Here is a 23,088-nt window from a genome sequence, read left to right on the forward strand (position 1 = left end):
CCATGGGGCAAGAGGAAGCTAGGGACAGGAGCTAGTCAGGGTGATAAGAGCAGCCAGAGTTACCTGGTTTCAGACCTGAGGAAATAACTTCTTGCAGTGCAGGAAATTCTGAGGAAGTGACTGCTAACTCCAAAGCTTCTTCCTCTAATGGAAATCTGTAGACCAAGGATTGCTTTTTAGCTGAAACAGGATATGCCAGTAGAACTTACTTAAGCCAACTGTCTCCGATGTATTTTTTGATTGGGAAATCACAATATATTGAAATGCTATCATAAGAAATCGAACTGTTATTCACAGTGTGTATTTCCTCAACACAGGTGTGTGTGTGTGTGTGTATTGGTGTTTTATAGGTGTGTAGGTATTGTATAGATAGTTTTGATTCACAGATCTTTGTTTGCCTAATAAGAATATATTAGATGCCCTCAAAGGAGGCTCAATAGTAGCCTTGGTGTCCCTTGATGGGAATCAAAATCAAATCAAGGCTCGATGGGTAGTCAAGCAGTGAAGCATTTGGCTTTGTGGCCAGCACCTCATAAAATTAAAACCAGACCAAAGATGGTTGCACTCTACAAGCTACCAAGGAGCACACTCATTACTAAGACACAACGGTGCCCAGAGCTTTGTTATTATAAGTTATGATTATTAATATTGTAATGATACTAATAGAACATATGTCTACTGTACTTATATTATATAGACTTATTATATAATAAGTCTATATGAAATATAGGCTATATATAATATAAGTCTATATATGTTTATATTATAAAAGGCCACTATAAGTATAATGCATACTGTGATATATAATAGTAGAATAGTTGAAAGAATCCTGAAGGAACTGTCGTCAGGCTCTTCCTCTTCTTCTCCTCTTCTCTTCTGCCCATTGTCACACCCATGGGGGATCAGTGTGTGGCTAGCAGTGGAATGGGAGCTAAAATCAGAGGGAGGGAGGATAGAAAGAACACAGGAATTTTATTGAAAACCAACATGCAGTGCCTCTTGTGCACCTTGTGTATCTTCCTTCATGACCAAAAAATTCCACCAACCCCATTTACAAGAAAGTTGAACTAAATAATGCAACCCCCCCACCCCCACCCCACAGAGATGACCCTATCAGAGTGTGGGGCCCAGGGCAAATTAGCCTGTGCAGGGCCCTGCCCCATCCCGATCCCACGCGCCCCAAAGAAGCTGGTGGCGGTGGCAGGGGGAGAGGAGATGGTGAGCAGCTGGACACAAAGCTGGTTGTGGTGGCGAGGAGTAACTGCAGCCACTCTCCCCGGCTCTGTGGGGCCCCCAAAAGCATGGGGCCTGGGGCAGTTGCCCCGATTCACACATCCCTAGGGATGGCCCTGCCCCCACCCTCTGGGCACAGACAAGTTGCAGGTGTCACTTACCAATGCGTAAAGGTGCTATGGAGCACATCACAACATCCTCTTTCAAGTTACACGTTGCAAAGCTGCGGTCATCCAGCACTCGAAGCTTCTCTGCACCCCACTTCAGCAGCCTGCGGTCTTCTCGAATGCTGGATTCACATTGCGGTGCCCCCCAGGGGCAACTCTCCCCACTAAGCTGAGTCCTTCTGCCTCTGGTGTGCTGCCTTGTCTCTACCGCCTCAAACCTCTCTCATCAATATAGCAAATGCTCACCCTGACCACTGTTCCCCCAGTTTATAGGCCCTGAGCATGGCAGAAACACCCCCACCTCCCAGCCTCGTTTCAGTGTAAAAAGCAAAAAAAAACAACCCTAAAAAAACAGACAGTCTCATGCTGGGCTGGAAAAGAGCATGAAAGAAGGCAGGAAAAGTGCCTTTGCAAAGTGTCTGAGTTATGCAAAATGCTTGTGTGCAAGCCAGGCCTGTGAGGGGTGACACAGGTACACTTGATGGGAATGTTAGGGTGCTTCCCTTTCTTCTCCAAACTGAGGAAGGTCAAATCAAAGTGACTTTGCAGAGTGGTTGCTGCCTTGGAAAACTGGTGGTATTCAATGCCAGCCAGACTTGTGAGGGGTGACCCAGGCAGCCCCCCTGTATACCTTTACAAGAGAGCGCCCCCTCCCCCCCCCCCAATGCAGCAAGTGGCTAGGAAAAGCAGGCAGAAGAATGACTAAAGAAATTAAATGAAACCAAAGAATGAACGAAATCCCCCTTCCCCACCCAGCAGTGTGAGGGGGGATTTTGCCATCCCTTCAAAGATATGGAGCCAGATGCAGAAAGCCAGGATAACGTGAGGTTTTATTGTAAGGAACACAATATTGTAAGCAGTTGGTTACTTTGGCTTCTTTGCCTTCACCCCACCATTACCCTGAACCGGCCCTGGCTCCCTGAACCTCAGGGATGGCCACCTGACCCTGGGGGTGGTTGTACACCCCTCCCCTGACTGCACTGCATTTGAGCTCAGCTCTAATGCTCCTGGCTACCTCCTGGACAGAGGCAAGCTGAGCAGAGCTACTTTTCCCTTTCTGGGGTGGTACCCATTTTTTAAAGAGGCAGTTTGGCAAGCACTGCAGGACATCATTTATCAAGTCCTGTGACCTCTGGTAATCCACACGGGACTCCATGGCCATGTCTACCAACCACTGCACATGATCTAGCGCTTCCTCATGGAAGGCACAATCAGAATGGATTGAGTCCCAGAGTTCGTCCCACCAGGCTTCTGTGCCTGACACTGTGGCTCGTGACAACTCTGCCAAAGCCTCCAGTGAGTTTTCTTGGGAGTGTTGCTGCCTACAGCACATGTCCCTTGAGAGCTCCATTGGTGTGCGAGCTAGGGGTCGAGGTTCAGGGGTACATGCTTGACTGACATCAGGTGCAGTAGCTGGTAAAAAAAATGGAAAAAAAAATCCCAGTTTTGTGACATTTCCTTTCCCCAAGAGGTGGAAACTCCACCCCTCTACCCCCCACTCTGCAGTGGAGAGCAAGCACGGAACCAGACCCTGCAAAAAACTTACACGTGCCCAGTTTGGAACCACGTCCATGGCTGCCACTGCCCATGCCAGCTGCACAGAAGTAAAGCAAAAAAATTAGTTTGGCATCTGTTACATTCCGAGCTATCCAACCCCAAAAGAGAATGCCGTATACCCTTCATCCACCACCACCAAAAGAGCGTGGCAACCCACCTTCAGTGATACATGAATTTCTCTACCCTGTCATAGGATGGGGTCCCCAGGGATGGCCGTGATACCCCTAGGGCCCCTTGACCATGCCAATCCTGCCCAACAGGCACCCTCTTTCTCTCCTGCCACGTCTTGCTGCAACTGTAATAGGGAGGCTGCCCTCAAGTTTGCATTTTGGACATGGTCCTGATGGACCCCACTGAACCCTGTGGGTTCTCGGACCCCTTTTGGGTCCAGCTCCAAAATGGATGCCTCACAGGACACCTTCAGCCTTATGAGCTAGTTGCATGGCTCCAAACCTCCCCTTTACCATGCCCCAAGCCTTGCAGATGACATTCACACATTGCTCCTCCAAGGCCTTAGTTTGGCTTGGTCTCCAGTGATTGCTGGACTCTCCGCAGCCCTCTCTCTCTCTGCACCCCCTGGCACTGGGCTCTCCACAGCCCTGTCAATCTCTCTGTGCCCTCTGGTGCTGGGATCTGCTCACCCCCTTGTCACCGCGCCCCTGGCACTGGGGTCTGTTCATCCCCAAATATTGTGCCCACACTGGCGCTGGGGTCCCCACACTGTAGTGGGCCCCCAATGATGCCTTCTTCTTCCCCAATAGCTTCACCCAATCCACCAGTTTACAAACAGAAATCAAAATATGGGCCCCCGGGCTATAACATAATGCAAGCAGTTCAGGGTGTGTTCTGTCCCTTTAAAAGGATTAAATCTCCCCCCTAGCACTAAATGCCTTGCAGGCCAGGGTCCTTGGTGAGCTCCTGGAGCCTCTTAATCCTACCAGAAGTAGAACAGGCAGTCAAACATTTCCACTTAGCTTCCTCCCTGAGAGCTCCTTCTCCCTTGGCTGCTGACAGAGAACTGCCCTCTGGTCCCAGCCCTGGGGTTTATATGTGCCCAAGGCCCTGCCTTTTCCGGTCATCTGACTGCCTGCAGGTGTGGGCTAATTCCCTCATTCCTGCTGCCACAGTAACCTGCAGCTGTGGGGTTCCTGACTGACTGCTGGGGCCCTCTACCTAGGCAGTTTCTGCCCTTAAAGAAGCAGGAACCTTAGTGTCCTGCGACATACCCCCCGATCCCCCAAACCCAACTAGCCCATTTCCAAGCAGTGCCTGCCAGTGGCAAAAGGCATATTACAAGATACTTACAAGTCACCAGTCACGCATCTTCTTGGGTCTCAGGAACAGAAAATGATGATTGAGTATTGTTGGGAAGAGAAACTTAATCGGCCACACTGTTTTCTTCCTGTTACTCCTCCTCCATCTCATCATCTGTGCTAGTCTATGGAATTTGGAGCGGGGGGGGGGGAGGGGGGACACTGGGAACAAACGCAAGGTGTACCGCTGTTCTTGTTGGCAGTCCCTGTAACCTGGGAGCACAGAGCAGTCTCAGTATTGCTCTGACAAGCTCATGGTTTCACCCTCAGGGGGAGCTGCCTCTGTCCATGTGTTCCCCTCCTCCACAACCCCAGTCTGAAAAGCGAGCATACCAGGAGTGTCGCCTGCATCCTTGGAGAGAATGATAGACAGCTGCTCCTAGAAAGGAGCAATTATGTGCCCTGCCCCAGAACAAGAGTTTGCATCTTTGGCATGGTAAAATGCAGATTTCAGTGCCTTGATTTTGCACCAGACCTGGGTCCAGTCACGATTGTGCCCTTGTGCCTGTATGGCTTTTGCAATGGCAACATAAAGGCTTATTCCTCTGACTTTTCAGCTGGTCTATGATCTTTTGCTTCAACCAAATGTCGATTAAGTTCTGCAGTTCTTCCAGGGTCCCGTTGGGTCCACAGCCTTTGGAAGGTATCAGCTTCCTGCTCCATTGCCTCCATACTGCTGGCCTTGGCTTTATGAGACATGGCAAAGCAGTTTGTGGTCAATAGCAAGTGATTCACCAAAGGTTGCTGGCGAAATTTTGAGGTCGGTTTTATACTTATGCCATCCTTGCATGAGGATTTTGGAAAATTCCAGAGATTGTGAAGTTTCACAATACCCAAAGGTGATGAAGCACCCACCCCGTTTACCAACAAAGACATGGTGATGGGCTTGAGCATGGGCTAAATAATGCCATTGTCCACTGGGATGGCTGCTCAATGCCCCAGAACGTTGCAAAAATTGCTCATACCTGCCTGCTTGTGTTTTTGCCTGTCTTCCCCTAGTTAGTCATTTTTTTATTGCTGAATAAAATAATTTTATTGCAGAAACACGGACTGTTTTCACTGACCTTGCAAAAGTATTTAGCTGGCTGGCCCTACATTAACAGGAGAGGACTATGGCAAAATCTTATTTTTCAAGCTTGATTACAATACATTTGTCTTGAACAAAGACTTGATGCATCAGAACATCTGTTACTTCTTATCTCAGGACCAAAAAAGGCTGCACAAATGACCGCTACCCTGGGGTTACTTGTTGAAAAAACAGTGGTCACCTATTGAATGCAGCTAGACAGAGCTCCAGACCACAGCCACCCCCCCCCCCCTCCCCCCGCCCCCTGCTCAGGTGAGATCGGAGAAGTGGCTGATGACAGAGAGGGGCCAAATGGAGAATATGGATGAAATGTGTGCAGAATGGGAAGTGGAGAATGGAGAACAACTCAGTGAATACTCCTCTGACATGGAGAATCTGGAGGACATGGGTGAGCAGAAGGAGAAGGTGACAGTGCTTCTGATTGAACTACTGCTGGCCTTAAAAATAATACAAGCCATGCTGCACTGCCAGATAATGAAGATAGCGTATCCAGCATTAGTGTGTCTCCAAGCTTTACATGAGGACATGGGTACAGGCACCTGGGGAGGTTCTGAGGAGTGGGAAAACCAAGAAGCATGCAAAGAAGTGGAAGTTGACTGGGCTCTGTTGAGAAACCTCATGAGCAGCATCCGCAGACGCAGGGTCTGGGCCATTAAAGCAGCTCAGACTGGTGGGAGAAAATCATGCTGAGCACTTGGAACATAAACATACAAACAACATAAACATCTTCAAAGTGGCTAGAGACGTTCCAAATGGCCAGAGAGATGTTTTATCATATTGTCACGATGCTGGGGCCACAAATTGAGAGGCAGGACACTAACATGTGTCAGGCCATCCCACTGGCCATCATGAAACTGGCCACCCCATCCAGCCTCCACTACATCGCGAACCAGTTCAGCATGGCTCCCTGCACAACCAGGGTGGAGACTCACGAGGTATGCCAGCTGCTGCAGGACATCACTGCAAACAAATTTATTTGCCTGGGGAATCTGCAGGAAGTCATAGATGGTTTCAATGCCATGGGGTTCCCTAACTGCATGGGGGGTTTAGACAGCACTCACATCCCAATGCAGTCCCTTTTGGGGAGGAGAAGATCTTTCACAAACAGGAAAGGATTTGTCTCCATGATCCAGCAAGCCGTGGTGGACCACCAGGGCTGGTTCACAAACATTTTTACTGGGTGGGCCAGCAGCACACGTGACGTGCGCGTGTTCAGGAACTCTCCTCTCCCTGGCCTCATGGAGAAAGGACACTGTAACCTGGGCAGTACTCCAAGAGGTACCCCCTCTCCAATTATAGGGATCAAAGCAGGTGCACGAGTGCTATGGGAGGTGTAGGGACTCTCCTCCCCCTATAGAGCAGAGCCAGACCACCAATGGGGACTTAACCATATACTTTTAATGAGAGAACAGTACTGGGAACATAACCAGTATAAACCAAGGAGTATAGGGGACACTACAAAGCCCCGAGGGGGCAGGATTCAACAAAGGTTAGACACTTGCAATCATAGACATATTCATCCAGCTGACAAAAGACAGGGTAAACCAAAATATAAAACACCAACAGCAGAACAAACGATACTGGTTGGTGAAATATAAAAGGCACAAAATCCAAAACATCAAATAACAAGGAATATAGGGCCTAGGTACCTGGATGGGGAGAAAGGGGGAAAACACAATGGCCCCTTTCCACTGCAACAAGAATTTCTTGCTGTTACTTCACTTATCCCAAGTCAACCCAGCTGGATTCAACTTGGATTTCCCACATGGTAGACAGAAACTCTGCCACATAGCCACCAGTACTGGCATTGCTCCAAGCTGTGATGGAACTTGACTTTCCTGGAGCCCTGGCCTCAAGTCAACCTGCTTGGTCTTTTATTGGAGGAGCTGGAAGCAGGGCTGGGAACCTCTCAGGTTGCTGCTTAGATCCTTGCTGAAGTGGGAAGCCTCTCCTGCTGGCTGCAGCCTCTTGTAGGGGATCCTGGAGCCCAGCAGGGAGCCTCTCCTGCTGGCCGCACGCCGCACTGCTGAGGGCCCAACTGCTACCCGTAGGTCCCGCTCCTTCAGGTGCTTTTGAGGCATCTGCTTCCGCCCTGCTGGCCCAGTTCTTGCCAGCTCTTTGAAGCTCCTTCCTTGTGGTCCCTCACTGGTCTCCTCCAAGTCAGCTGTGCTGTCCCTTTTATCCCCCTCCAGCTACCCAAGGAGCCAATCAGGGGACATGAGGGGTGAGTCTCTGGGGCCAGATTGGTGAGGAAAGGGAATCCCAAGTCCTCTAATCATCTTTTACCCCTTCAAAACCCCTGGGCTAAGTCACTGCCAGCTAGCCCGTCACAGACACTATGCACCCAGAGCCCACGAGACAGTGATCCGTAGTGTTGCTATTCCACTGCTTACATTAGTGGATGCTGCCTATCCCCTAAAGCCCTCGCTCATGAAGCCTTATGGATGGAACATTACGGACCTGCAGAAGCTGGTTTTCAACTCCCATCTGAGCAGTTGCAGGATGCCCGTTGAAAGTGCCTTTGGGTGACTGAAAAGACGATGGAATGTGCTTACATGCCAGCTTGAGCTGGAGCCAGAAAATATACCACCTTTGTAGTGGCAGCCTGTGTGCTCCACAACATCTGTGAGACCCGCAGAGAGGTTTTCAGTGATTCGTGGGCTGAAGAAACACAACAGGCAGCAGCCTGACAGAGATGTGGCTGGGCGTCAGTGCAGAGACCGAGGAGATAGCCTCAAGTAGAAGCTGGTTGGGCGACCCTTGTGCCGGATTGCTTGGCAGCACATATTGCTGACAACAACTAGCAGTGCTTGTTCTTTCTTTTGATTACAGTAAATTATTTTACAATTTACAATTTACAACATAAACATCTTCAAAGCATAAACATATGTGCCTGTCTGTAGGGGTGTGTGGGGGATGGGGGCAGATGGGGGGATGGAGGGGAGGATGAGCAGGTAGGTAGGGGTTGCTGCTTTGAGGCTGGCAGTGGTTTGGGGGGGAGGGGGGGGCTCATAACACACTGGCACCTAGTGTCCCATGAGTGGAAGGGTTAAGTATACCACGCATTGGCTGGCTGGGGGGGGGGTGGCAGGCGGGCGGGTGGGTGGATGGATGGATGGGGAGCTAGTGAACAGCATGAGGAGTCTGGCTTAGGAGTGTGGCTGCGGGGTGGGGGAGGGGCATGTTCCACCCCAAGCCTAAGAACAACCCACCATTTTAAAAACATTTCAAAACACCCATCCAAAAGCCGCATGTTGCACTAAACAGATTCACAGTGGAACGGGTGCAGGGAAGGGGAGCAGGGGAAGCAGACCTATTGACGCGTCCCCATGGAAACCGTTCCAAGTCCTAGCAACTTGGGAATGCTGGGAAAATGTAGTCCTAAAAAGGCAGAAAAGTAAGAGCTCACCACCACCTCACCACCCACCACCATCAGCCACAGGGTGGCAACACCCACCTGCTACTCTCAACCCTGTACATTTCAGAAATCATATCAGTTATATGGTGAAAAAAAATCATATATATAAATTGTCATAACTTCATAACATGGAGGGGAAGGGAAAGGGACAGGAGGGGATGATTCACATGGCTTGTTGTTGGGATCACCATGGAGTCACCTACTGGGAGACAGGCCCGAGCCTAGGCAGGTGCAAATGGAGGGGTTTTGGGGTGCCTGTGCCCAGGCAGGGGAGGGTGGCAGGGATCTTAGCAGGAGACTCCCAGTGGGGGGCAAGGGGCGGGGACTGTGGAGGCCAGTTTACATAAACCTCCTGCTCTGATTCATTAGAAAAGACTTTATGGGGAGTAGATTGGTATTTGCTTCCCCCCTGCTGAAATCTGTGGGGAATGACACATGGAACTTAACTCGCTTGAAAGAGCAGGGAGTGCAAACACAAATGCGACACACCACAAGAACCCGGATTAAAATTTTTAAGCCACGGTAAATTAACAAGGATCAAACACAGTGTCATATACAAATTCCCATACATACTACCTACAACACACACACACACACACACACACACACATATTCCACGCACGTATACCACGCACACACCACACATGCACACACACACACACACACACACACTCTTCCCCCACAATATACAAAACTAAGAATTTATTTTTGAGTTATTTTTGAGTTATCACTTCTATATACACGATGCAAACACAAATCATGACAAAAATATTTTTTGTAATAAAATTAAAATATTTATAGCAGGTTTTTAACTTTTAGTGTATGACTTGTTTGTTTTTTCTGGTTCTAAGATGCAGAGACATCCGTAGCAGGGTTCAGGGCCAGGGGCAAATCAGCCTGTGCAGGGCCCAAATGCAGCAGTGGGAGGGGGTGGCGGGGGTGGCGAGTGGCTGGAAGCAAAACTGGCCCGGCTCTGTGGGACCCCACAAAAGTGCAAGGCCTGGAGCAGTCACCCAGATTCGCGCCCCTCTAGGGATGGCCCTGCCAAGATGGCAACATCCCTCCCAAAAGGAGTATTTCTGGGGGCAAGGACTTTTGGTGGCAAAATTCAGGGGCTAGTGGGTGGAACTGACAGTCCCAAGATGATGACAAGAGTGTGGGGCAATTGTCAAGGAGTGAGACTACCCATGTGGCCCTCGACAGCTCACCAAAACTCATTAAGCAGCCCTCCACCTGAAATAATTGCCCACCTCTGGCGTAGGTCAACAGAGCTGGCCTCTGGAATAAGAGATTTAATTTATATATATTATAAAGAATGTGATGAAAATCATTATTAGAGGTGCACCAATATATCATTCCATATCATATCGGTACCAATAAAAGGAAAATTGTCATTATTGGCAATCAACATTTTTAGCTGATGTGGCTGATAATGTCCCTGATAAATGTCTCGTGCATGCACGCAGCTGCCGCATTCACACGGCCAGGAACGCAGCCCAGCAGCTTGGAGAGCAGCATCTGGCTGGTAAGTCTGCTATGGGGAAGGAGCAGTGGGAGGTGAGGGACATGCGGGGGCAGATCGAGGCCCCCATGGTGAGGGAGGGAGTGGGGCAGGGGCTGGGGCAAGGGCTGCCTAGCCAGGGTGGGGTGGGGCATGGCACAGAGCTGCGAGCAGCTCATCCAGGGGTTGTGGTGGGGCAAGGGCAGCTCCAACTGCTGTGCGCACCTTGGGGGAGACAGGGGGGGCATGCGCCTCCTGGAGCTGTGTGCGGGGTGAGGGAAGGCTTCTCTCTGGTGGCTGGGACTCAGGGCGGTGCTGGTCTCTTCCTGGTGGTGGGGGAGGGGTTGGGTGCAGGCTGTGCTTGGGACAGGTGAGGCTGGGGAGGGAGTGCTGAGAGGGGGTTACGGGGGGGCTACAGCATATTTTGGGGTGGCTGTAGCCCACCCCATAGTTCCCCCTCCCAGCTTTACTGGCACCTATCTTGCCCCACCTGGCCCCAGTGTAGCCCAAGCCCAGACCCTGCTGGGAGGAGTCCGGCACCACCCCTGGCCCCGAGCGCACAGTAGGCAACCTGCTCTCACCCCATGCACAGATCCAGGGGGCATATACCTCCCCTGCCTTCTCCAGGGTGTGCATAGCAGCAGGAGATGCCCCCCCCCCCCCCAGACGGGCCACTTGTGGCTCCTTCCCATGCCCTTCCCCACTGCAGCTGGACAGCTTCTGCCCCAGCTCCTGCCCCAGCCCCACTTTCTCCTTCACTACAGGGGCCTCGGTCTGCCCCTCCCCCCAGCAGACTTACCAGCTGGATGTTGCTCTCCAAGCTGCTGGGCTGCGTATCAGCAGTTGGATTGGTATTGGCCAATACAGCTCACTAATAATTTGCAATCATTATTCGCCAAAAAAAATCTTTATCAGTGCACCCTTAATCATTATCTTATAAAACATTATAAAAATATTATAAAAAGCAATATGAAAAACTTTATGCCATTATACAAATATTATACAAACATTATAAAACATTTTTATTATATATACTATTTATACTATATATACTATTTATACTATTTGCATCCTTCAATTTCTACTCCATACTCTAGCTACTCTATTTCTTTTTATTCTTTTTACATCTCTATCTATCTATCTATCTATCTATCTATCTATCTATCTATCTATCTATCTATCTATCTATCTATCTATCTATTCCAGTTTCTTATTGATTAATACATCTTATTTATTCCTTCATTGTTCTCTTCTTCTATGTCTTCTACTTTTCTTATTCTTGATTAGCTTCTTCTATTTCTGATCTTCTCAGTCTTCTGCAGGGAAAGAAAGAAGTTTGGTTTTGGCCCATAGTCCCAAAAAGCACCTTCTTCACCTGTCCCCTACAAGATACAAAGTCAGTGAGATATTTCTGACATTACCTATATAATACTCAGGATGAATTTTATCCTGAGGGGTTGGTCTGACACGCAGCATTTGCCCTTGCTGTTGCTTGCATTTCTGGAATTCAATCATAAGAAATATGAAAGTTACCTTGAAGTATTAAAGTACTAAGAAGAGGTGCCATACCCCCTCAGCTGCAAACTTACCATTTGCTGCTGCTGCTGCCCCACTCCTCATCCTCCTCTGTATCATTGGTGGGTGTGGATGGGGTGAAGAAAGGATGTAAAGTATTTGTGATGGTGGTGTTGGCAGTGGTGGATGTAAAATAGTTGTGGTGGCATAGCTGTGCATTTGACTCTGTGCAATTTTGGGATGACTATAGCCCAGGGGTGGGCAAAATATGGCCCATGGGCTGGGTCTGGCATGCCAGGCCATTCCATCTGGCCTGCAGGGCCCCTAAAAAAGTTAGTAAATTAATATTTATTTTCTCCTGGCTGCCTGTCAAAGCTGACAGGAGCCAGGGGCAGTAGGACCCAGGGGGAGCCCTCAGCAGGACTGAGCAGCCCAGCCCTGCCCCACCCCCAGCCAGTTCACTCTCTTCCTGCCCCCACACTGCTCCAGCACCAGGTGGCTCCCGGCTGCATCACTGGACCGGGGAGCACAGGGCCCCACCAGTATGTGTGTGTGTGTGTCTGTGTGTGTGTGTGTGTGTGCGTGTGTGTGTAGGCAAAGTCATTGTGTGTGTGTGTGTGCAGGCAGGGGCAGAGTGTGTGTGCATGTAGTCAGGGGCAGTGTGTGTGTGTGTGTGTTGGTAGGGTGAATCCCACACACACACCCCACCATACACATGCACCCACAACTGCTTTGCACTGCCATACACACAGACCTCTACACCCACACCCCTCACACACCCCAGCCATGCTCCCCCCTGCACACAGTCCCCACAAACCCCATACCCACCCACATCCCACATATCCATACACAGATCCACATGCTCCCTCATCCCACCTACCCACACACCCACAGCCCCCCACAAACCTATACCCCCCCACAATATACAAGCATAAGATTTCATTTTAAGCTATTGTGTAATCACTCCTGTGTACACTATACAAAAATATGTAAATTAGGACAAAAACATTTTTTGAAATCAAATTAATGAATGCTGTGGATGTTGGCTTTTTAGAATATAATTGGTTATTTTTCTGGTTCCAAGATGGCAAAACCCCATGCTGAAATAAATACTTCCGGGAAGAAGGGGAGGGACTTCCGGTGGGAAAGGTCAGGCATTAGAGGGTGGGACTTCCAGTCACGAGATGGTGACCGGGGGATGGGGCACCTGTCAAGGGGCAGGGCTACCCATCTGGCCCTCGACAGCTTTCCAAAACTATGTAAGTGGCCCTCCAGCTGAAATAATTGCCCACCCCTGCTATAGCCGGCTGTAGCTCCCCACCCCTCCACCTTCCATCAGAGCTGCTGGTTGGGTGCATAGCATGTCACAGAGCTGCATCATGGGGAGTGGCATGGCACAGAGCTGCATCACAGTATGTCCAGAAATAACTGTATAAAATTGACACCTTTATTTTCTTCCTGAAAATATTCCTTGCAGTTCATTTGGATATAGCATTAAAAGTATAATCAAATAATAATATAGTTGAAAAATAAAAATTTATAAAAATTTAAATTTGCATTATCTGGCTTCTATAACTTACAAAATACCTAAATAGGTAACTACAAGTACTTGTACACATGTACAAATAAATAAATATAAAGTAGACAACCTGCAGAAGCAACATAAACCAGCTTTCATTATTTTATTCTATATTCTACCCTATTCATATTCTATATTAAAATATACTCTATATTCAATATTATCTATTCTATCACTACTCTTTATTCTATATTCTATTAATCGATTCTGTTCTATTGTATGTCTATTCCATTTCTATGTATGTTTTCTATTTCTATTTCAATGTTTATTCAGTTATTACAGTAAAAGTTCTGTTAACCAGCACCTTACAAGCCAGCATGCTCTATTACCTGGCATGCTGGCTTGTAAGGTAAAGTGAAACCAGAAGTGCCCACCATGGTACTTCCAGTTTATCTGAGCCCCCATGGATCAGGGCAAAGCAGCCTGTGCTGCTAAGCCCCCACGGCCCAGGGGCATAACAGGCTGCATGGGGCCCACCTCCCTGTCCCGCAGGGACTGCAGGCCCTGCGGGAGGGTGGCGATGCTATGAGAGGGGCGGTGACGCCCTGAATATGGTGGCCCGAACAGGCGAGGATGCCTGTTCGGGCCACCATTAGCTAGGTCCTGTACATTGAGCTGGTCCCTGAGTGAAACATAATTGATTGGTAATGGGTAACACAGTAGCTTAGCAGCCAGGCCAGCAGTAGTGTCTCCCCTCCCGGCCCAAGACAGACACAGTGAGTCCCACAAGCACACATGGCATGAGTTTTGCCCATCAGCAGCTAGGGGTGCAAGGCCCCCCGAACCCCCCTGCACCGATCTCCTCAACAGCTGGCAGGCGTTGTGGCCACAGCAGGAGACACCATCCCTGCAGCTGTCACCCTGCTGGCACCTTAACACACACACTGTCACCCATGGCATGAGTTCTGCTTGTCCACCACTTAGGATGCAGTCCCCCCCAAATCCCTGCACCGATCTTCTTGAAACTTGGCAGGCTTTGTGGCGTCAGTAAGAGATACCATCCCTGCAGTTTTTACCCTGCTATGTTGTAACGCCTAGACGTGACATGAATTTTGCTTTCAAGAATTTGGGGTGCCATTGCCCCCAAACCCCTTCACCAATTTTCTTGAAACTTGGCAGACTTTATTCCCTCAGCAGAGTCGACCAATCCTGAAAATTTAATCTAAATTGGACAAAAAACAACAAACTTATAGATATTTTATTTTGTTTCCCCATTATACCCTATGGCCGGATCTCCGAGGCGGCTCCGAAGCGCTTCGGGAAGCCGAAGCTCTGTCTGAAGCCTCACACAGCCCTAGTACCTATTTATTAGTTTGGCAGCAGCATATCCCAGGAGAGGGGGTTGGGACCATGCATCCACCATGTGTGGATTTTCTGGAAGGCAGTTATAATTAAAGGAGCAGCACAAGTTACCACTAACATGGTAACGTGCTCAGGCACACCCCCTCAATGGAAACTTACCACTTGTGGCACCTGCTGCATCTCTTACTGCATGGGTGGGTGCTAGCGTGGGTGCTATTGAGGGGTGTGGGGGTGGTGGGAGAAGCAGGACCCACACGACTGGGGTGTGTGTGTTGGGGAGCTGATAGAGCAACCGCTACCACTGGTACCAGCCTCATAGCTGGGTGGGTCAAGGCAGGGTTTGTCCCTCCATCTGCCCCGCTGGACAGGAGTGTTACAAGCAAACTTACTGCTACCCAAGGAACTTCTCTTTTGGGGGTGTAACTTTCCCCAGGGGCAGATGATCCATGTCTTGGCCAGCCGGTCCTGTGCCAACCAACCCTGTTGCTAGCCCATGGAACTTTGGGGGCCATAATATTCCACATGGATGTATTAAGATTCATTTTGACCCTGGTCCCAGACCCCTCCCCCACCCCCAAGGGTCATGCACCCACCACCCATACCCTGTCCCACAGCCAGGAGCCAACAATGAGCCCCAGCCAGTAGCTGGTCTGAGCAATAATCTGCCCATAGCTGGAGGGGAGGGATGTGGTTTGCTATCTTTTCCTATACGAAGAGAAATGTTGGCACCCATTAACCAGTCTGGCCATGGTGTGCGATTATTATGTACTACCTCTCAGTACAGTCATGGCCATGAGTGGGTGCTCCTGGAGTTTTAGCAGGTGCCCCACCCCGGCAAGCTGCAAGAAGGCTCACATACATTCCCTCCTTACCAAAAATACAATTCTGTGAATTCTTTATTTCTATCTATCTCCATTTCTATTCCTATGTCTATTCATTATTAGTCATCATTTTACCTTTGAGCTGTCTCAATTCCAGTCTTGAATATTGTCCTCACACCAACCCCCTTCCACCCCCCAACCAAAAAGCCACACAATCCTACAGGCTCATACCAATCCCTCTCCTCTTGTCCTGCCTGTGCCAAGGAAAAGTTTCATTAACCCTTCACAGGACATGGTCCATCCTGGGAGGCTAGGCTACCTAGGGTTGTGGACCTGTACCAGGTGTCTGTTGGGCACAGAGTCATGTATGGGTACCCCCCTGCCCCGCACCTCCCCCCAAAGCTGGCAGCCTGCAAACAATAACTCCCTTCCCCTGCCCGGGCAGCTGCTCCCTCCCCTCTCCCCATGTCCTGCTACAGTCCCAAATGGCAGCCAGCTATTAATCATTCAAGTAACTGTGGGAAGCCACAGCTGTCCTCATGGAAACTCCCTCCTGCCCCTCCACCCCCACCATCACCCATCCTTACCACAACCTCCTTCCTGCCAGCACAGACAATGTGCTGAAGAGACAGAAGTTTTGTGTTGTAAAATATTTTTTTTTTTATTGGAAGGACCAGTCAGTGCTAATTATCGGCAATGTGCATAATATGTACAGCCAGGCAATCTCACACAAGGGCTACCAAACCAGAGTCTCCATGCTGATGTTGTGGGGTGCCGTGCACTGCCGCCCATGTCTCTGTCTGCCTGCTGCCTCCCACACTTTGTCAGCCCATGACTCACTGAAAACTTCTCCCCTACTTTCAAAAATATTGTGGAGCATGCAGAATGCCACTATAAAGGCTGTTATGTTTTCTGTCTCCAACTCGAGCCTGCAGTTCAGCATCCTCCACTGTGCTTTGAGGTGGCCAATGGCTCATTCAACAGCCATCCTGCATTTGCTGAGATGGTAGTTGAAAGCCATTTTTTGCGGGTCAGCAATGTGTCTTCCATAAGGCTTCATGAACCAGGGCTTGAGGGGGTAAGCTGCATCCACTATTATAATGGGAGGGACAGCAACACCATGGATCACTCTGTTGGGGACTCTGAGAGCATAGTACCCTTTCTCCATTAAACCAGGCAGTGGAGAGTTTCTAAACACACGCACATCATATGCACTGCCAGCCTACCCTGTGTAAATGTTAGTGAATCAGCCCCAATGATCCACTATGGCTTACAGGATCACCAAGACAAATCCTTTCCTGGTCATGAATGAGTGTCTCACATGCGAGGGAGATTGCACAGGGATGTGTGTTGACTAAAGCCCCCACGCAGTTAGGGAACACCATGGCATTGAAACCATCCATGACTTCCTAGGGGTTATTGAGGCAAATAAAGGTGTTCAGCACAATGTCCTGCAGCAACTGGCATACCTCATGATTCAACATCCTGGCTGTGCAGGGAGCCATGCCCAACTGGCTCACAATGTAGTAGAGGCTGGTGGGGGTGGCCAGTTTCATGGTGGCCATGGCCCCTTCTTGTCTAACGCAATGGGCCAATGCATGACAGTGTCCTGCATCACTGTTTTTGGTCCCAGCATTGAGACCATGTGAATAAATGTCTCCCTGGCTATTCAGAACATCTCCAGCTACTTCTTGATTGTTTCAAGTCATTCGGGACAATTCACTCACACCTGTCAGAGCTGCTTGTGTGGGCCCAGACCCTGTGGTCGTTGCTCCTGAGGGTGATCCACAGAGCCCTGTCAGCCACCAGTTCTGTGCCTGCCTCTTGGTTATCCCTGTCCACCGCACATTTAATTGCCTTTTTTCACAAGGCATGTTTACATGCTGGCATCTCATCGCAACTGTTTACAAGGATCATCATAAAATATGTTGCGCTACTTAGCTGCGCTTCTATGCTATCCAATAAATCCAGGACCATTACCAGGAGACTAAACTCCATTTTGTCCGCCTCACCCATTTTGTCCAGATTCTCAATTTCAGCCTCCTCACTCATTTCATCACTATTCTCCATATCATCCTCCTCGTGCATTTCATTTGGAAACTCCATTTGGTCCTTCTCACTCATTACGGCTGGATTCCACGAAGCCATGTTGTTTGCCAATACACAGCAGGGCTGCTGTTCAGCACACAGCACCACCAAGGTTCAAGGGGGTCAGGGGGTCATCTGAATAGAAATGATAGCTGACTACAATCAATTAGAATTGAAAGTGACCTGCTATCTGCATGTCAGTGATTACCTGGCTCAGGAGGCCATGTGCTGGGCGTTGGCTCAGCAGAGCCTTTGCCCTGTACTGTGGTGGGTGGGTGTGGGGCAGGTGATGTACTTCCCACCCACTTAAAACTCATGGGATTTAGGATGACCCCAGAAACCTACTCATGCACCCTGGGGATAAGATACTGGCATTTACCAGATCAGTTAATAGGCACACCCAAGAAGCATCTCCATAGAAAAGAGCCCTGCCCTGAAAGAACCCAGGTTTGAAAGAAGCACCTCCCCAGTAAACAGCCCTGCCCTGCAATAACCTACTTTAGGAAGAAGCATCTCCCCAGAAAACAGGTCTGCCCCTCATAGGTGGTAGAAGGGAGGGGCTAATGGGGCTTAGCTCTCCCAAATGCAGAGTAGTAGTAGGGCCATAAGGCAGCCTGGCCATGGGCTTCCAGTAGCTGCAGCAGGGGTGGGGAGGGGCACACAGGCAGCAGTGAGGGAGGGAGTGGATCTGGAGCTGGGGCTGGGGCAAGCCCTGAGCAGCTGGGCGGGGGGAGCTGGACTGAGCTGAAAGCGGCTCATTTGGGGGGTGTGGCTCCTGCTTCTATGTGCACCCTGGGAGGCATGGGGGGCATATGCCCCTGGATCTGCATGGGGGATATGGTGGGATGTTGCTGTGGGCTGAGTTGGGGGCTGCTGCTGCTGGGCTCTTCCTGGTGGGGGGGGAGGAGGTGCTGGGCCACTCTGCATTTGGGGCAGGCGGCAGCAGTGCTGGGAGGGGGGCAATGGGAGGAGTGCTGCAATCCCCCCCAAATGTGTTGTAGCCCCACAACCCCTCCTCCCAGCACTGCTGCTGCCCACTCCCATGTGCAACGTGGCCCAAACCCCCCACTGGGAAGAGCCCAGTGCAGCCCTAGTCCCAGCCTGCAGTGGTAGCCGCCCTGTCCTGCACAGATCCCAGGCACACGCCCCTCCATGCTTCCCAGCATGCATGCAGTGGTGGGAGCCACCACACCCTCCCCCCACCATGCACCCCCCAGACAAGCCGCTAACTGCTCTGTTCCACTCCCCATCCTACCTCGGCTGTGCAGGGCCTGACCCAGCCGTGCTCTCCCCCCCACAGCCCTTTCCCCTGCCCCCACCCCTTCCCCTACAGACTTACCTACTGGGGGGGGCTCAGCCCCCCGCAAATAATTTTTTCTCCCTCCATCTATGCTGCCCCTGCAAGAACGCAGGTTTGAAAGAAGCATCTCCCCAGAAAACAGGCCTGCCGTTCAAGAACCCAGGTTTGAAAGAAGCATCTTCCCAGAAAACAGCCCTGCCCTGCAATAACCTAGTTTAGAAAAAAGCATCTCCCCAGAAAACAGCCCTGCCCTGCAATAACTCACATTTGAAACAGGGGTGTGTGTGGGACAGCCCTATGTCTCAATAGCTCCCATTAACACCTCAAAACCTAAGGCAGGCATCGAAGTGCCAGAACCATTGAGTCCTTTCCCAAACACTATCCATAATTGACCCCCACCCAGTTTTGGTCTAGGGTTTCATTAGCACCCATGCTACATTTGTACTGCTGAGCATTGCAGTCTCCTGTGCCCCGCTCTCCTCCCCTTACTTACTAGTATGAGTTTTGGCCCCCCACCCCCACTCTCCCAGAAATAATTCAATCATTCATTACAACAAAAGTTGGGGTTCTGGTAGTCAAAGAAGCAGTATACTATGAACCCCAGCACAGCCGACTGCTTAATTAGGAGGCACAGCGAGTATAGGGGAAGTTGTGCCTGAAGGAAGAGCTGCCAGCTACAGACGCTTGGGTGTGCTTTGCAATGGGAATTATCAATCTATCTGTATGGACAATGGGGATTGATTTAGGCCAGGCTGTGCCGATCACTGATGCTTTGTTTGTAAATGGTACTTGATCAGTTCACACCTTCATAGTTATGCATATATGGATTTTTTTTTTTAAGTTTCATTCATCACATGTCTATATAACAGCCCCCAAAGTTTGCCAGAAACCTTTCCATGACTTGGCCACAAAAAGCTTTTCAATGTCTCAGAAGAACAAGTCCAGTATACAGTCAACAGAGCAGGAGGCTGATACATCTATCAAGCATGGCTTCAGCTGGACCTGGGAAGAACTTAAGGACTCAATTGGCATTTGGTTGGAGGAAAAGATCATTGAGCAGCTGGAAAGTAGGAGGAATAAACCTGTGTGTACTGCAATAGCAAAGAAAATGAAAGCGCAAGGGCACAACCAGGACTGGACAGTGCCAGAGCAAGATCAAGGCCCTGAAGTGTGTGTTTCACTGGGCCAAGGATGAGAACTCTCATTCTGGGGCAGCACGCCCAATTGCTCCATTCTACAACCAGCTGTCCATCAGTCTTTCCAAGGATGCAGATGAGGCTTCCTGTCTCCAGTTGTTTGGGACTGTTGCCCTGGAGCCACAGAGTATCCTGAGATGGAAACCATGAGCATGTTGAAGCAGCAGGGTGACTGCTTGGTGCTGCTGAAACAGGGAAGGCCAAGAGGAGGTGACCCTGATCATGATCCCAGTCTCCCCTACACTCTCACCGGTGACCACAGATGAGGAGGAGGAGGACATCACTTTGGATGCGGTTAATGTATCAGGGGTTCCTCCTCAGACCCAAAGATCGGTTTCTGTTCCTGAGACGCAAGAGGATGCATGATTGGGGACTTATAAGTATCAGGGAATGGGCAATATAGCCATTTGTGCCACTATGGTAGGCACTGTTTTGATGCCATTGGGTTGGATGTGCTGGGGGCGTTGTGCATGTATCATTGGAGGTGGTTAACCATGCCTTTTAACATTTGGGGAAGAGATATTTTACCATGAACACTTTGTTTTCCTATTCTGTTACCAGCTACAATGCCCAGTGCCAGCCAAGGATGTGTGTCCTAACCTCAGACCCCAGCTCACACTGGAGCAGAGCATATGCAGGAATACTGCCACAGGCAACAATGTTCCAGAGAGAGCATGATGGAGGCTGTGGTGGAGGCAGCACAAACCCAAGTGGCCATTGTGGATGACTGGTGGGATGAAGTCTGGGAGGTGCTTAGGGCAGATGATGAGTGGGAGATTTGAAGTGTGGACAACACCATAGAATTCAGGAAGCAGCTTCTAGACTATACAAACCAGCTTCTTGACCTGGCCATGCAATGCCATGAGGACCTGCAGGAGACACGTGCATTGATTAAGGACCATGTTCTTCAGTGCATGAACAAGTCCCTTATCCATTAGCACCTCCCTTCCCCCCACCCCCAGAAAGTGCACATGAGCTCCACGTGGCTTGCCTCTGTCCTGGAGGTAGCAGGAGTATTACGGCTGAGCCTGTTCCCTGACCCACATTTCAGTCAGCCAAGGGACACCCCAATGTGATCAGGACCAGGGCAGCACAACTGTGGTTCAGGGAGCAAGGGGTGCATCAGATGGGGGGTGCACGGGTAGGAAAGAAAGCCAATTGATGGGAGAGGGGTTCCTATTTGTTGCTTTTTGTTCCTATTTCAGTAAGTTTTCAGTTCCTATTTGTTTCTATGCATTCTTTAGTAAGTTATTAGGTGGAGTGAAACTGCATTTCCCATCCCTGTCTGCCTTCTTTATTGGGAAGGGGTGAAAATGTCTAGATCTAGGTGTTGGGGAGTGAAAGCAAAGCCAAATATTCCTTGGCTTGCCTCAGACACAGAGCAGTAATGAAACGTCATTCCACAAAAGTGAATGGTGGGTGGGGGTGGAGGGAGAAGAGCGGTGATGAACTTTTAACAACCCCCTCTGTCAACTGCTCCCATTGCTGCAGCAAGAGAACAAAGCGAGGGAGCCCGGCCCGAGTAGGTGATAATTGTCCTCTTTGAAATGTGAAGTGGCTGCGTAATACCATGCATTGACAAAGAAAGTGCCTGCCCATAACGGATCAGCAAGTGGCACCCTTTGGACAGAACAGTCTTGAAGTCAGACCTAGAGACTTCTATATTTTCATATGTAAGCATAATTTCTACATTCAGCATGTGTGAGACCTTGAGGTGTTCTGTATCTGGAGCTGGACTCCCCTCCGTGTACAGATGTTGTCTGTGCAGAGCCAAGAGACAGAAGCTCTTTGTGAAACTTTGCAACATTTCACACTTTGTGAAACTTTGGAACATTGCAAAAATGAAATGCTCAGCAAATATTGTAGTCCCCTACCTTTCCTCATATCGTGACTTGGCCATGCACAGTGGTGCACCGTGACAATGGTAAGTCAACTGATCAGACACAGTGGCCAGAAGGCTGCTTTAGGCCCCTCCCCCTCCCCCCTGCTATGTCCACTGTGGGCAGTGTCCCACCAGGTGATGGCTGCAGGCAACTATGGCTGCCACTCCAAACACTTTCTCTGCCTCATTGTCTGCCCATGCAGGACAAACACTCTGGTTCGCTGCTGCACAGCCCTTGATGCCTGGCATCCTGTCGCATGGGGCTGCAGGACAACTGTTGAGAGGGTTCTGCCGGGCAGTTGCCTTCCCCCACAAGAGGCTCTCCAGGGAGGCAACCCAGGAATGACTACTCCCTGCAATGCCAATGGGCACAGAACGTGCCACTGCTGTGTGTGCCCCAGGCCATGTGTGATGAGCATTTTGTGAAGGCTAAGGCTGCCTTAGACACTATGCCCTGCTGCTGATGATCCTGCTGGTGCCCCATGCACACCTGAGTTCATGGTTTGGGATGCTTAGCTACAATGACACAGGGGGCAAGCCTGGTCTTCCACACAACCTCTGCCAGTGGCTGGATGGATACCTGCCACAGCACTACAAAACCCTGATCCCCGATACTGAAGATGATAATCCCACAGGAATCAACACCTTCCTCAGCATGTGAGGGACGCTCACTCCTGCCCAGCTCTGGGGAAGGGAAAGAAGATGACAAATAAAATTGTGTGCAAACCTTATTGTGGCTCTGCATGTGCTGTGCCATGGTGTTCTGAGGTGGTGGGAACAGGGGGTCTGTTGTGCCACCGTACCTACCCTATAGTAAAGGTCAGTGTGCGCATTGAGGCACACTGGGGAAAGAAATGACCTGTTATTCATCAAGTGGGCGGCCATGCTTTACAGTCCCACAGGATCACGGAACACCTTTTGTCAGGTTTTCTGTGAGTACAGCAAGTGAATCAGTGGTTTTGGGGAGTGGCATTTTGGAAATTCAAACACAGCACAACTAAGAGGTATCTTTCAGTGAGGTAGGTGTTCCTCAAGGCCACTGCTTTTGTACAAAGTCTTGGGAGCACTGCTGTGCTAACATATTTTCCGTGATGCAACAATCGTAGTTTTCACTGGCACTGGTGAGCGC

At 49.9% G+C, this 23,088-nt stretch overlaps 1 long non-coding RNA gene across 1 annotated transcript; it reads right to left on the reverse strand.

The window, feature by feature from the left end:
* Positions 1 to 2,176: 2,176 nt before the first annotated feature.
* On the reverse strand, positions 2,177 to 3,970 carry LOC109283089 (uncharacterized). The gene is made up of 3 exons (XR_002090131.2): positions 3,896 to 3,970; positions 2,947 to 2,994; positions 2,177 to 2,813 (listed from the first exon to the last, which is right to left on the reverse strand). It is a non-coding gene; the product is annotated as an uncharacterized LOC109283089 (long non-coding RNA).
* Between the last annotated feature and the right edge of the window lie 19,118 nt (positions 3,971 to 23,088).

Source organism: Alligator mississippiensis, chromosome 9, assembly GCF_030867095.1.
Source record: "Alligator mississippiensis isolate rAllMis1 chromosome 9, rAllMis1, whole genome shotgun sequence".
Lineage (NCBI taxonomy): Eukaryota > Metazoa > Chordata > Crocodylia > Alligatoridae > Alligator > Alligator mississippiensis.